This window comes from Belonocnema kinseyi, chromosome 9 (genome assembly GCF_010883055.1).
Source record: "Belonocnema kinseyi isolate 2016_QV_RU_SX_M_011 chromosome 9, B_treatae_v1, whole genome shotgun sequence".
NCBI classification, from domain to species: domain Eukaryota; kingdom Metazoa; phylum Arthropoda; class Insecta; order Hymenoptera; family Cynipidae; genus Belonocnema; species Belonocnema kinseyi.
The window spans coordinates 70,785,683-70,799,627 of NC_046665.1; the positions used below are offsets into that span (position 1 = coordinate 70,785,683).

Sequence of the window (13,945 nt, forward strand, 5' to 3'; positions counted from 1 at the left end):
AAGTGTTTAAGGCTAAAACACTTGCGAGAAAAATGCAGAAGGCGGTAGTACTTGAATCGCTCCATGTTCTCAGGGTGCAAGAAACTTTTGCCGGATCGTATTGATTCCGTTACAGACTGTAATCACCTATCTCACGGTCGTGAGACGTGGTTGTGACTGAAATTTTACCGCGTGTTCGGAGGAGCGGGAGCAATTTTTCAGATTAGCACACGATCCCGGCGAAATCCTGCGGTTGTCCTTATGACAAATTTATATATATAATTAAAAATTGTCGAGAATATAAAGTTCCAGTATATACGGCACTTCCCGTTATCGACAATCGACTCGATTTCCCTGGGAGTATTTAGAGAAGCGATGTTAAGGTTAATGCCTTAAGAGTGACATAGATGGTAATAAAGAACCCTTAGTACCTCATTATGCCTTTGGATATAGGTCGTTCCCGCATGACTTGGACAACTAGATAGTATGTGATCTAAATGCTCGGGGCGTGCATAGCACGCCAAGCTGCTATCATTGGGAATGATTTTACCCAAAATGTGGCGAGGGCATGTTAAGAGGAAATGACACCGTTTTAGCATGCTAAAATGAAAAACTCTGTAACAGACTACAATCTAGGCGATTTAAAGAAAGCAAACGTTAACTCACACGACATGGACTGATCCTCCACATTTCTGTGAAAGATGCCGTGCATCTTCTTATCAAGGAGCTGTTTACGAAAGTTTTTCTCTCTTGCTTTCTTAATCCGGGCTCTCAGGAGTGAGTACTCGTGATAGATAAGATTTTATGCATTTTGCTCACCTCTAATACTGACGTTAAGTCCGAGTGTTTCAGCAGCCTCCTCCGCTGCTTTGTACAGAAACGCTCCTTTGCCCACTTCTTCGTGATTCCTGACCATTTTAAGTAGAGCATCTCTTTCATTTGCGACTGTATATGCTGTACCCAGAATAATCCTGTTGTGAAGATATTCAAGACTCAGTATTCCGCGACCACCTTGACGGTGTGAGATGTACAGTCGCGGAACAGAAGATTTAAAATGCTTGCTTTTGTTCATGTAAATAACCTTTCTTGTCCCAATATCAAAGGATCTGAGTTCGTTCTTCGTCCATGGAACTACTCCAAATGAATAGAGCACTACTGGGAAGGCAAGCATGTTCGGTGCTGAAACTTTTTTCCTCGTCGACAGTTTGGAAGGCCAAAGCTGCTGGATGAGACGCTGGTATCTGCTTCGGAGAGTATCCTTAATAGATGTCACATCCTGAATACGGCTCTATGGCAGGCCCAGTTATGTATAAGTCTCTTCAGCGCAAAGGTGTCGTATAGCACTTCTATCAACGAGATCAAGATCTTCAGGGATGTCATTAAGTTTTCCTCGCTTCAAATAAACCTTGGCGCATTTGTCTAACCCAAATTCCCATTCCAAGTTTCTTAGTATATCGTTTGACACTCCATAGAGCTAGATGTAGTTACTTTTTGTTTTCAGCATAGATCTAAGGCCATCAATAGGTTACGCTGGTAGAATGTTCCATCTTTGCGGATACATCCATCGATGAGCAGGTTCTCCCGACATCCTGCTACGCCTTTCTTTGAGACTCGTTGCTCATACATTTCTTGCCACACAGGTTCAATTGCCCGAACAATCCTATTATTTAGGATAGCTATGAATATCTTATACAGTGTGTTCAGACAAGTGATTGGCCTCTAATTCTTCGGGTCAGCTAAGTTGCCTATTTTTGGGAGTATATATATAAAATATTTCTTCCCTTTTTTTGTATTTAAACAGGATCTTTCTTAAATTACTACATAAAAATTTGATGGTGGTTGTCCAAATTTGGTCAGTGAATTCTTTGTTTTGTGTTGAACACCTTGTACTTTTAAATGTAGGCAACTTTTACAACCACTTTTAGCATAATTAATATTTTGTTTTTGCAGGCCCACGTGTTAAGAAGTTAATTCAGCTTCGAGGCAACAGTGATGCCTTTTGGAATCAGTCCCCTGATCCTTTCCATTTGAGACTTCACAGTGGACAGTTCAGCCTTGCTCTACCAGACCACCGCTGCGTAGGTGCTTAGGGCCATCGCAGTCGAGTGACCAGCCCTATTGGGATCTGAAATACAGCGACCCTAGATGTTAGGTTTCCGGTAATAAGCGCAGATTAGAGAAAAGTTAATATTTTGAGATTTCAGCGCAAAAGTGAAGATTATTCTATTATTTTGAATGGGCGATTTTTCATCTGTCTAAAATGTCACAATAAGTATAATATACCTTCTAAACTTATTCACTTCTATTTCCACAGCGACCACCGCCCAGTTTTCTATTCTTTCAAAGAGAACGTGTTTTCAATATATTTAATTCCTTCTAATTGTACCGGTAACGCACCTCGCAGAGATAGTTTTTATTCCTCAGAACTCTTTAGAGTTAAAATTATTTAAATTCATACATTTGCATAGATTTCTTTTTTGCATTTTTTAAGACGTTTAAATAAATTATTGAAATATAAATGAATATAAATTAAAATAAGTAGGTTAAATAAACACTTTCGTTAAATATTTAGTAAGCCAATTAAGAGGAATAGGATTTTCACTTTTTTTGTTTCCGTCGGGGGATTTTTAGACGGAGGAAAAATCGCGTATTCATAGAAATACATATTCTTAATTTTTCTGAATTCAACGCTTGTTACCGGGTTTCACCAATTTCTCTTGTCTAAAAAAGGTTTTGTTAAAGTGATTCTATAGCAAAATAGATTTTCTAATATTTTCAATTTATCAATAATTTAGATATGCCGTTTGAGTGATCTTGATTGTCCAAGACTTCATTTTATGACGTCAAAAATTTGATAGGAACTAATTACAAATTCTCCAAAATACATGAAGCAAAATCGCTTTTATTGAGCATGCTCAATTATAATCTGAAAACGTATTTATTGTAGATTGCAGTGAAGGTAAAAGGTACATAAAACTGGTATCGCAAATTGGGCGATTGTAAAGAAAAAGCAATTAGCTTTATGCTCGTTTGATCATCCGGCTGTTATACATAAAATAATATGTGTCCAGCGTGTAACATGTTTTCTCCTTCCACAAAATTTCTACACGAAGGAGTGGATAACGTTAATTTACAAATTTTAGCAATGCTGAGCGACATCTCTGATATACTGAGCACGAAAAACTATTAAAATTCACTAACAACACAATGTATCAGTTGCAAAGTGACCCCGTTGTCGCCGGCCATCTTTGCTTAAACCCTCTTTCTGACGTCATGATTCCAAATACCAATAGGCGTGTTGTTGCTTGTGAAGTGGCCTATTTGTCAAGACCTTATTGCTGATATATCTGTCAACGAGTCTTCTCACTGTTTTTACTAGGGAAGATGTCAGGATAATAGGACGGAAATCATTGCGTGAAGTATACCTGATCCTGCCTGATTTTGGACTGAAAACTACTCTTGCACCCTCTATGCCACAGAAACATAACTTAACGTCAGACTAGCCCTAGCAAATCTCACAATCGGCTCTATAATGATCTCATCAGCCCTTCATAAGAAGACTAGATATACACCATGCGGACCAGGAGACTTGCAAAAACTTAAGGACTTCAGGCCCCTCTGACCATGGCTGGGGTAACAATCTCGTTGGCCTGTTGACGCTTTAAGCCCAGCTGGGCCACAGGCGGCTTTGATTGCCACGGAGGTTCCGTTCCCTTTTTTCCACGCAATTTCATCGATCCGAGAATAGCATCCAGATTTCGAGAAAGCAGCTTATCTAGTCTAGCCGTTTCTGCTCCTTTCTCGATGACTGTGCCAAAGTTGGCAAAGATTTCATGCTTTGTTGTACGTATTGCACATATGTATTACAGATATATTGTTGTACGTATTCATGTCTCATTGTCGTAAGTAAGGTCCATAGTTACTCTGTTTTGCCAGTACTTGCACGTCTAAACCTCTCTAGTGTTTCCCTGCCAAGCTTTTCGATTTTCCCATTCCACCAGAGTGTCTCCCCAGCCCTTCGGGCTCTTGAAGGATGACAATTACTTTCATAAGTGGATTTGATGGTTACCGTAAAAATCTTGGCCGCCATCGCCAGGGTATCCACTTCTTTAACTGACCTGAGCACCTTTGACAGCGCACTTCCTAGTTCCATGGAAACTCACCCTAGTCCGTTCTTCTTGGATTTCTGGCCTACTTAGGGTCCGTGGGTAGGGGTGAATTCCAGCTTGAACTCTATTTATGAGTGATTAGAGAGAGTGGGCTTATCTGAGACTCTCCACTTATTGATGTTATCTCTAAAAATACCGATAGAGAGAGTCATGTCAACGACTTCCTCCCTGACCAAATTACGAAATGTCAAGGTATTCCTTGTATTAATAATATATAAATCAGTGGTGATTAGGTATTCCACTAGATCGTTACCTCTTAAGTTGACATGTGTGCTGCCCAACAGTGTTTGGTGAGAATTAGCATCACACCCCAGCACAAGAGAGACACCCCTTACCTTGCAGTATTCCTTGCAGTATAGCGGGACGACGTACACTCCCTGCGCTAGTATGCAAACCCTTGAATTGACCGCCTTGGGGTCCGTGTTAAAAAATACCAGCCCCCCTCCTAAATCCCTAATGGTTTTTTTATTAAAAAAATCTTTGTCTGTGCTGCTTGAAATCGAACCACCGAACTTCCGATTGACCGCCGGGTGCTTTCCTGTTAAGCTATTAGAGAGATCGAGAGAAGTATCCTTTTTCTCAAATACACGCATTACTATGCCAGACGCTAAAAGTCAAAATTTTTTTTTAAATCTGTATTTTCAAAAAATCTTTTAATTGAAAATTCTTTAATCATAAGTTTTTCTAAAAAAAGATCTTCCCCTTCTGCTCTGCTGTTATCAAACCACAGAACTTCCGATTGTCGGCCGGCTGCTTTCCGGCTAAGCTACTAGACAGAACGAGAGAAGAATTATTTTTCAGAAATAAGTTAATTTCAATGATAATAATTATTGTTCTTAAATTAGGCGATCTCTTAAAAACAACGTTATTATTAATTCATGGCATGAATGACGGTGGTGGAAAATATCCTGTCATGATCGTCGGGGGTTTACGCACGATTTCGTCTTGAACAGATATGAGGACGAGTCTTGGAGCACCCTCATAAATTAAAGGAGTTTTTAGAATGAGTTATATGTATATCACAAAAGAAAATAAGCGGGAAAAAATTTTAATTTCCAAAAGAAAGAAGTAATATTGTACGCACATTGTGTCCACCCAAATAAAGAATGCAAGACGGAATTTGAATAAAAAAAGAAATCCTGGAAAAATGGTCCGAAAAATCAGAATCTGTAGTTACCAATCTGCAATGCAAACTCGCGGTTTCGTGCTCGAATGTACATGCGAAAAGAGGGGAATTGTTATCCACAGCCGGATATGGAAAGGGATACAGGTGTCGCGATCACTCTGCTTGAATGCGCCAAGTTTCACTCATCCCATCGATCAGACTTTTTATACGCCTAGATAAACGAAGGTGCAGACATACATTCTTAGAATCAAAATAGCATTTGAAACTGTTTTACATGTTACCTAAATAGTTCAAAGAATTACGAAGAAAAGAACAGGTCTTCGAGAAACTTAATTTAATCAAGAATTGTGGTAGAAAATCGCCGCAAAAAACTGGTCAATCTTAAAAAGAAATTCTAATCTGTACCATAAATGATTAACTACTAGGGTTGCCCAAAAATTATCCTTTCGCCCTTGCAACTGGGCTTTCGAAATTAACATTGGGGTTTAAATGGAAAAATTTAGTTTTTGAAGAAATGGAAAAAGATTGACTTTCAATCAACTTTTTGTAAATTAAAGCTCGTTCACCTCTTAAGGAACAATCAAGGAATAATTTTCAAATCATAAATTTTATTTCTGACCTCTCATTTACCTTGCCTTGGGCTTGCCTTGTATCTTATCTTCACTTGATGGGAATTTCAGCAACATTCATAATAAGTTAATAAATTTTATAATTTTTTAAACAAATTTGATGAGCAAATGGATTAATCAGGCATTTGCCTACAGAAAGTTTCGTTTTTTTCCATGTCAACAGTTTTAATTAGGATATTGAAAGAAATAAGTTTTCCATCGACAGATGCTCGAATAATGCAGTTGTTTATTAAATTTGTTTTTAGAAAATGTACAATTATCAACCAGTTATGAATTTTGTTGAAATTATAATCAACTTCGCTATTAAGAAGGCTGAAATCGAAACAAAATGTTCGTCCACAGATGTTCGAATAATGCATTTGCTTATTGAATTTATTTTTTAAAATCATATAATTTGTCAACTCATCATGAAGGTTGCCGAATTTATTATAACGATAAATTATAAAGAAAGTTCCCAACTGAAAAGACTGTCATTAAAAAAAAATTCTGTCGCAAAACGCCCGAATAATGCATTTGTTTATCAAATTTGTTTAAAAAATCATAAAATTAATCAACAAATCATGAATTTTTCTAAAATTATCATTAATTTACAAATCGAAAAAATTGACCTCGAAAAAAACGAATATTTCTGTCGAAAAATGCCTGATTACTGCATTTGTACATTGAATTTGTTTATAATATAAACAATTATAATCAGAAGAGAAATTTTTTCACACAATATTGTTTTGATTCCAATTTCTTGCAACATGACTTGAAAAAACGTGTATGTATAATCGTAGACAAATTTTTTTTAACAAATTATTTGTTGATAACAAATTTTTTTTGTAGATTGTCTAATTTTTGTATATCTTTAACTAATGCTATTTAATGCAACTTGAGCGATTTCAACCATTTTCCTGTCATTGACGAGCACTGGGAACATCAAATAGAAAAAAGGCCATTTGTTCGTCATATTTGTTTATTTAACAAAAATTGAAAACATAATTCAAAAATCAGACTGGAGATCCCCCTTAAAAATCTTATTAGCTTTTTTTTTTTTTTGTTGAAATCGGTGAAGATTTGTGGGCTGTACGTTATTCTGAAGAAAACAAGTCATTTTTCTTCCAAATATGCGATCCTCCTTACGTCCGAAACTAAAAATTCCTTTCTTTTGAAATTTTGTAAATGCTAAAACTAAGGTAAATTTTGGTTTTATAAAAAAAAGTTATATAAATAAATTGGTCGTCTGTTTGAACTATATGAATATTCGGACAGAAAATTTTTGAATTTTGGAAAACAGTGGTCTCAAAACTTTTTAAAATACGCTCACATTTTGAATTTTCATCCAAAATAGCTGGCTAGCGAACTTGGCGTTTATTTTAGGACACTAAAAGAGTATAATAAAGGCCAATCCAATCTGTCTATTCTTTCGAAAGTGATCGTGCTTACAAACTAAAAAACTACAGACACTGGCACACACACAGTCACACACACAGTCATATAAAGTCTAACGCACACTCAGAGAGAAAGACAATGACATTCGTAAAAACCTGTTTTTTGGATTCAGGGGGTCTCAACACGTGTACATTTGACAAAAACGGGGTGGGTTAAATTTTACACAAATCTAATACCTTCTCTTGATGAGAATGTAAAAAAGAAAAATATCAGTTTTATCCTAAATTAATACTAAAGATGTTTTGTTAATTTTTCTAAATGATTTACTTAAATTTGATAAGTTACAAGTTTCCAAGTCTTTTCTAACTTATTTTTAATTGCTTAAGCAACAATTATTTGTTAAAAGCTTTTTTTTTGGTCTATAAATCGTACAAAGTTCAAATTTTTCAGAATAAATAATGCAGTTCATTAATTTTAAAAATAATAGTTATAACTTAGGATATTTTGTAATTATTGAAACAATTGTTTTCCTGTTAATCGTGAACATTTTTTTGGGCTAAATGTTCTGGAATTAATCATGAATAAAAACCTTTTAATTATTTTACCGCGAAAACAAATTTCTTTCAATAAATAATAATTATTGAAACAATTCAAAATTTGCTAGGAAATAATATGAACCTTATCTTTATCGAATAGAAATAATTAATTAAACTTTGTTTAAATAGTGTTCTTAGCACGAATTTGACGTAAAACTGCTATATTGAATTTTTGGGTTTTTTTTTTCAGGGCACAATACATTAGGGCTTATCAAAATGAAATGTTTGTCAAAATAAAAAGTTATTGTTTTAAAATTATTCCTTGTACATTTCTTAAGAGGTGACTAAACTATAATGTAAAAGAAGTCAATAATAAGTACTTCATATACCCATTTTTTCGAACACCGAGCATTTTCATTTAAAACTCAATGTTAGTTGCAAAAGGAATTTCGACAGTTGACCGATTAAAAAAAGGGAATTTCTATTTCCAGAAATAGAAACAATTACAAGAGATCCATTTCCAAAAATAGAAATTATATTTTTTACAGATATCAATTTAAATCATCCTATTGTGTAATGATGTTGCTTCTTCAGAAGAAAGTAATCCATAAACAACGAAATTAACATCTTATTCAACTTTTCAGAAGTACGATTTTTTTAAATTTTCAGATTTATTAAACAAGGTATTTATATAATTAATTATTTAATGATTTATTATGATTAATTAACAATGATGCTATTTGGAAATTATTTAAAAAATGTTCACAAACAAATTCGCAGTTTGCATACTTTTCTGTCGAAAAGGCTAAATTTCTTGTTTTGGAATCAAGTAAGAATATGTTTTCAATGACTCTTTTCTATGATGCTTTGCTTTATAATCAACCTTTGTTGTTGTCATAAAGAAAAGTAATCACAAAAACATTCCCAGTTAATTTAGTGAAAAAATGGATCCCATTTGTTGAAAAATAACCAAACTCTGATTTTGCTTATGAGAATTGCGTGCATAATTAGTAATTTTGAACGATTTGTAAACTATCATAGAAAAAAACAATCGAAAAAATATACAAACAAGAGTCATTAGAAGGAACTTTTTAGTTTATTTTGTAAAAAGTTGAGCTGAACAGAATCTATTTTCAATTAGGTTGTGCATACAAAGCCGGTACCGGTAAAAAAAATTGTCGACACCGGTAAAAAATGGTCGGTATCGGTAAAAAAAATTACCGGTACCGACAACTTGTTTTTACGGGTTTTTTTTAAAAGCATATTGTAAGAATAGTAGCCTAGACTGCGGGAAGAAGATATTAAAAAAAAAATTTTTCCAAATGTGTTTACTGCTACTGTTTGATCCTCAATATCGAACATTTTGCTAGTTTCTTTCCCAGACTTGAAGTCCTTAAAAAAATATTATTTCTGTGACCAGTCACAGAGGTGCCTTCTAGTCCGACAATATATTGTTGGAAAACAACGTGTTGTTTCGTTGTTGGAATTCGTGGGTTCCACGAATTCCTTAAAGGTGGAGTCTACATGCGACCTTAAATTATATCTTTGATCAGTCATTAGGGTGCTTTTCCGCACTTACGTGTCGTTGGAGAAGAGGGTAGGAGTGCGACCTTACATTATTTTTTTGACTAGTCACAGGGGTGTCTTCCCGCCCCCACGTGGCGTAGGAAAAGGAGTAGGGTTGCGACCTTACATTATTTCCTTGACCAGTCAAAGAGGTACCTTCCTGCCCCGCGTGGCGTTAGAAAAGGGGTAGGGGTGCGACCTTACATTATTTCTGCGACCTGTCACAGGGGTGCCTTGCCACCCCCACCTGGAGTTAGAAAATCGGTGAGGGTGCGACCTTAAATAATTTCATTGACCAGTCACAGGGGTTCCTCCCCCCACGAGACTTTGAAAAGGGAAGGTGTGCGACCTTACCTTAATTCTGCGAATAGATGCAGGGGTGCCTCTTCCCCCCCACGAGATATCAGAAGGGGTAGGGGTGCGACCAAAATTATTTCTGTGACCAGTCATAGGGGTGCATTTCCGCCCCCACAAGACGTCAATAGTAATTCTTGGGTCGGAAGTCAACGATATAGTGTGATTTATAAATAGAAAGTTTCGTTAAACGCGTCAAAAGCCAAAAACTATCAAAATAATTCCTCAATTACATGGCCTTACTCTAAAATGAGTTCAAGTCCCTTTCATATGCTTGAAATATGCTTCTTTCTGGTACAGATACAGTATATAAACTTCGTAAATGAAAACGTCATTTTTTTAAGTTTAAACACTGAAAATTATATTTGCAGGTGTTTTCATGTCCTGGTTTGCAATCAGTGCATCTACATACACCAGTATACGATTAAAAAAAAATTTAAGAAAAAAAGGAAAAGGAAAGAAGCCGACAACATGCAATCTTGCCGGCGCCGGCAGGGTAGTCACTACGTTGATTAAATTGCATGAATTCCTTGAATGCCATGAATTCATTGAATTTCATCAATTCCATGAATTCATTGAATTGTATCAATTCCATGAATTCACTGAATTGCATGAATTCATGGAATTCGAGGAATGCATGTAACAACACGTTGTTTTCCAACAATGTGTTGTCGGACTAGAAGGCACCTTTGTGACTGGTCACAGAAATAATATTTTTTTAAGGACTTTAAGTCTGGGAAAGAAACTAGCAAAATGTTCGATATTGAGGATCAAGCAGTAGCAGTAAACACATTTGGAAAAAAATTTTTTTTAATATCTTCTTCCCGCAGTGTAGGCTATTATTCTTAAAATATGCTTTTTAAAAAAAATCGGTAAAAACAAGTTGTCGGTACCGGTACCGACCATTTTTTACCGGTGTCTACAATTTTTTTACCGGTACCGGCTTTGTATGCGCAACCTAATTGAAAATAGATTCTGTTCAGCTCAACTTTTTACAAAATAAACTAAAAAGTTCCTTCCAGTGACTCTTGTTCGTATATTTTTTCGATTGTTTTTTTCTATGATAGTTTACAAATCGTTAAAAATTACTTATTATGTACACAATTCTCATAAGCAAATTCAGAGTTTGGTTATTTTTCAACAAATGGGATCCCTACCGACAGTATATACAATTGGTTTCAATTATTCGAAATAAAACATTAACTTCTCTCATATTTTATACCATAACTCTGGATTCGAATAATCTAAACATTGCGAATTCAAAAAAATAGCTTTAGTTCATTAGTTTGTTCAAAATCTAATGCATTTTTTCTAATTATGCTAAAAAAATTGGAATTATTTTCGAAATGTTAAAAAATTTTATTTCTGTTGTTAAATAAAAAATTAACCAAATTTGTAATCACAAACCCAAACACGTAAATATTTTTTAAATTCCATAATCTGTTTAGTGTTTAAAAAATACTTTGCGCAAACCGAATAAATAGTATCAGCTAAAAATTTATGTGTTCACATACATTTTTCTTGTCCCACTGTGCGACAGTTAAAAGTAGTCGCTCGATGAAACAACTTATACTGATTACTGCCGGATTCTGGTGGAAATTAATTAGTTTAATAAATAATGTTGTTGTTTAATAAGTAAAATAAATGAATTTTTTAAAGGAATAAGAAATTAAGGAACATTTGTCGTGTCTGAAATACAATAATTTTCTATTCTTACTATTATTGTTATGTTTCCTCACTTGTTAACATTTTTTGTTTATTTAATAAAGAAACCATGTATATATTTCAAAAGAATAAAAAAGGAAAAAGCGTTTGCCGGGCCTATGATATAATAATTTATTATTATTATAATGTTGTCTCACTTATAATTATTATTGAATGAAAATAATGGGCCCGGCAAATTTTTTTATATATTCTTTCTTTCTCAAAAATAAAATTTTGTTTCTATTATTGAGAAAAAAATTATGCAATGAACAAAATTAATTAAGCGAATTTATTACATTATTTGGCATTATTTTTTATTCTACAACTTTAATTACGATTTAGTATATAAAAAAAATTGAATACATGCAGGAATTTTTCATAGAATCTTTATGTATGCAGAAATAAAAAAGATTTCATTTTTGCAGATTATAATAATTCAGAGGATGACATCTGTATTAACATTTTTATCTAAATTTCAGAAGAGTTGGAGAATATAGTGTTTAAAAAAATAAAATCGTAAAGTATAATTATGTTATTTTTTTACATTTAATTGAGTTATTCCATTGATTAATGTAAATCAATTTTGAATTTAATTTGTCAAATACATTTTGATTTATATATTTTTAAATCTCAACTGATAATTTATTTTTGTTCTCTCTTTAATTGAGTGCTGCGATACGAGTATTCCCTTATACATTCTATATGAGCTAATAATAGAGTCGTAGACGCTTATTTCATCATCGACAAATAACCCTAATGCTTCAATTTATTTCCATCATGCACGCTACCTGTTCATTTTAGTGCCGACAATAATATACACGAAATAAAATATCTTCTTTAATAGATCAACCTCTTCTTGGTGACGTAACTAGATGATTAATGCACCACAAATTATAAGTTACACCAACGAAAGATATTAATGGGTACATTTCTCATCGCTAAAACTGTACAATGCGTTCTTGATATTCGATAAATAGGATTCTAAGTATTCATTACGTTCCTGCAAAAAATCGCACTTCCAAGAAATATCTGAAATGTAAACAAATTCTCTGACAGTTATGATATTTCTATAACTTGTTCCTCCCGGGGATTCAACTTTTTTAAAAATCTTTTTTGAAGTCTTTACTTGATATACAAAGAGAAGATGAAAAAAATGTGGAGTTTGTACATCAGCACAATAATGTTTAAACTAGTCATCAATCATTTCTTTGCAGACGGGAAAATTAATGTTTTGCTTACGCAGAATTTTTTCTCTATCTCTGATTCATCCATCATTTGAACAACTTTTGCACGTGAGGCAATTATTTTATCTGTAAATACGTGGAAAAATCATTCATGCAGTAAAAACTGCTTTCGTGGTGTTATTTAATACATTAATATCGACCTTTAAAAAAAGTAATATAACGAAATGTCTTGAAAATCTGGAAAATTTATTACATTTTCAATTCAAAAATGAAGTCCGCTGCTAACTTTAATGTGTTTACAACATTGCAGATGTTCGCAGATGATAAGGTTGTCACGACAGAGTCTATCAAAGATTTACAAAGAGTGTTGAATAAACTAGATGCAAGCATGAAGAGCATGGGCCTCAAAATTAACGCAAATAAAACAAAAACTATGGTGTTCGAAGGAAAGAATGAGAAAACACTATGCAATATTCTATTAAATGATAAGAGAATTGAACAAGTTGATAAGTTCGTATATCTTGGTAGCTTATTTAATAGGGACGGGAAGATAGATGAGGATTTAGATAGACGAATAAATGAAGGTAAGAAGATTATGTGTAGAGCAGGTCCCCTTATCAGAAGTAAAAATATATCAAATAAAGCTAAAATGGCAATACATAATTCCATATTTGTACCGACAGTACTATACGGTAGCGATACATGGACTTATCAAGAAAAAGATAAGAGTAAAATTAACGCAATTGACATGAGATTCATGCGCATAATATGCGGGAAAACCCTGATGGAGAAAGTAAGTAACGAGACAATTCTAAAAGAATGTGGTGCAGAAGAGATACTAGTAGACACATGGGAAAGAAATCAATTAAGATGGTTCGGACATGTTGAGAGAATGCCAAATGAATGACTAACGAAATAAGTGTATCAAGGTAAAGTAAATGGCAACGTGCCCAGAGGTAGACCGCGGAAAGAATGGTTAGAATGTGTGAATGAGACCCTACTTAGAAGAGACATAAGAAGTCACACAAACACGAGAGCCTGCATAAAAAAATGTATGGACGTAAAAGAAGCTAGAGAAGTATGCCAGGATAGGAAAGTATGGCGGCAAATAGTGAATAAAAAGAGTGTCAGTAGAGTGACTGAAGCCTGAAACAAAAGACCTTGGCCACTAATGGACCCAAGTGGGGAACCTTACATAACGACTTCGTGAGGTTCTTCGCTTGGGATGATTGCTAGCAAGATTGATCAGCAACCTGGGTCGGATCAGTGTTGCGGAACGAACGTGTTATTTACTTAAATAGCACGAGAATTCTGGATCAATCTG

General features: G+C 34.3%; 1 long non-coding RNA gene across 3 annotated transcripts in view; it reads left to right on the forward strand.

Moving 5' to 3' along the window:
• Window positions 1-13,945, forward strand: part of LOC117180271 — a 478,081-nt gene that overhangs the window by 407,159 nt on the left and 56,977 nt on the right. For 2 of the 3 annotated variants that reach the window (XR_004468020.1, XR_004468021.1), the window contains one exon: window positions 1,930-2,138. The exons of the other annotated variant lie outside the window; for it this stretch is intronic. This is a non-coding gene — a long non-coding RNA (uncharacterized LOC117180271). The remainder of the gene's footprint in view (window positions 1-1,929; window positions 2,139-13,945) is intronic. 3 annotated transcript variants of the gene reach the window in all.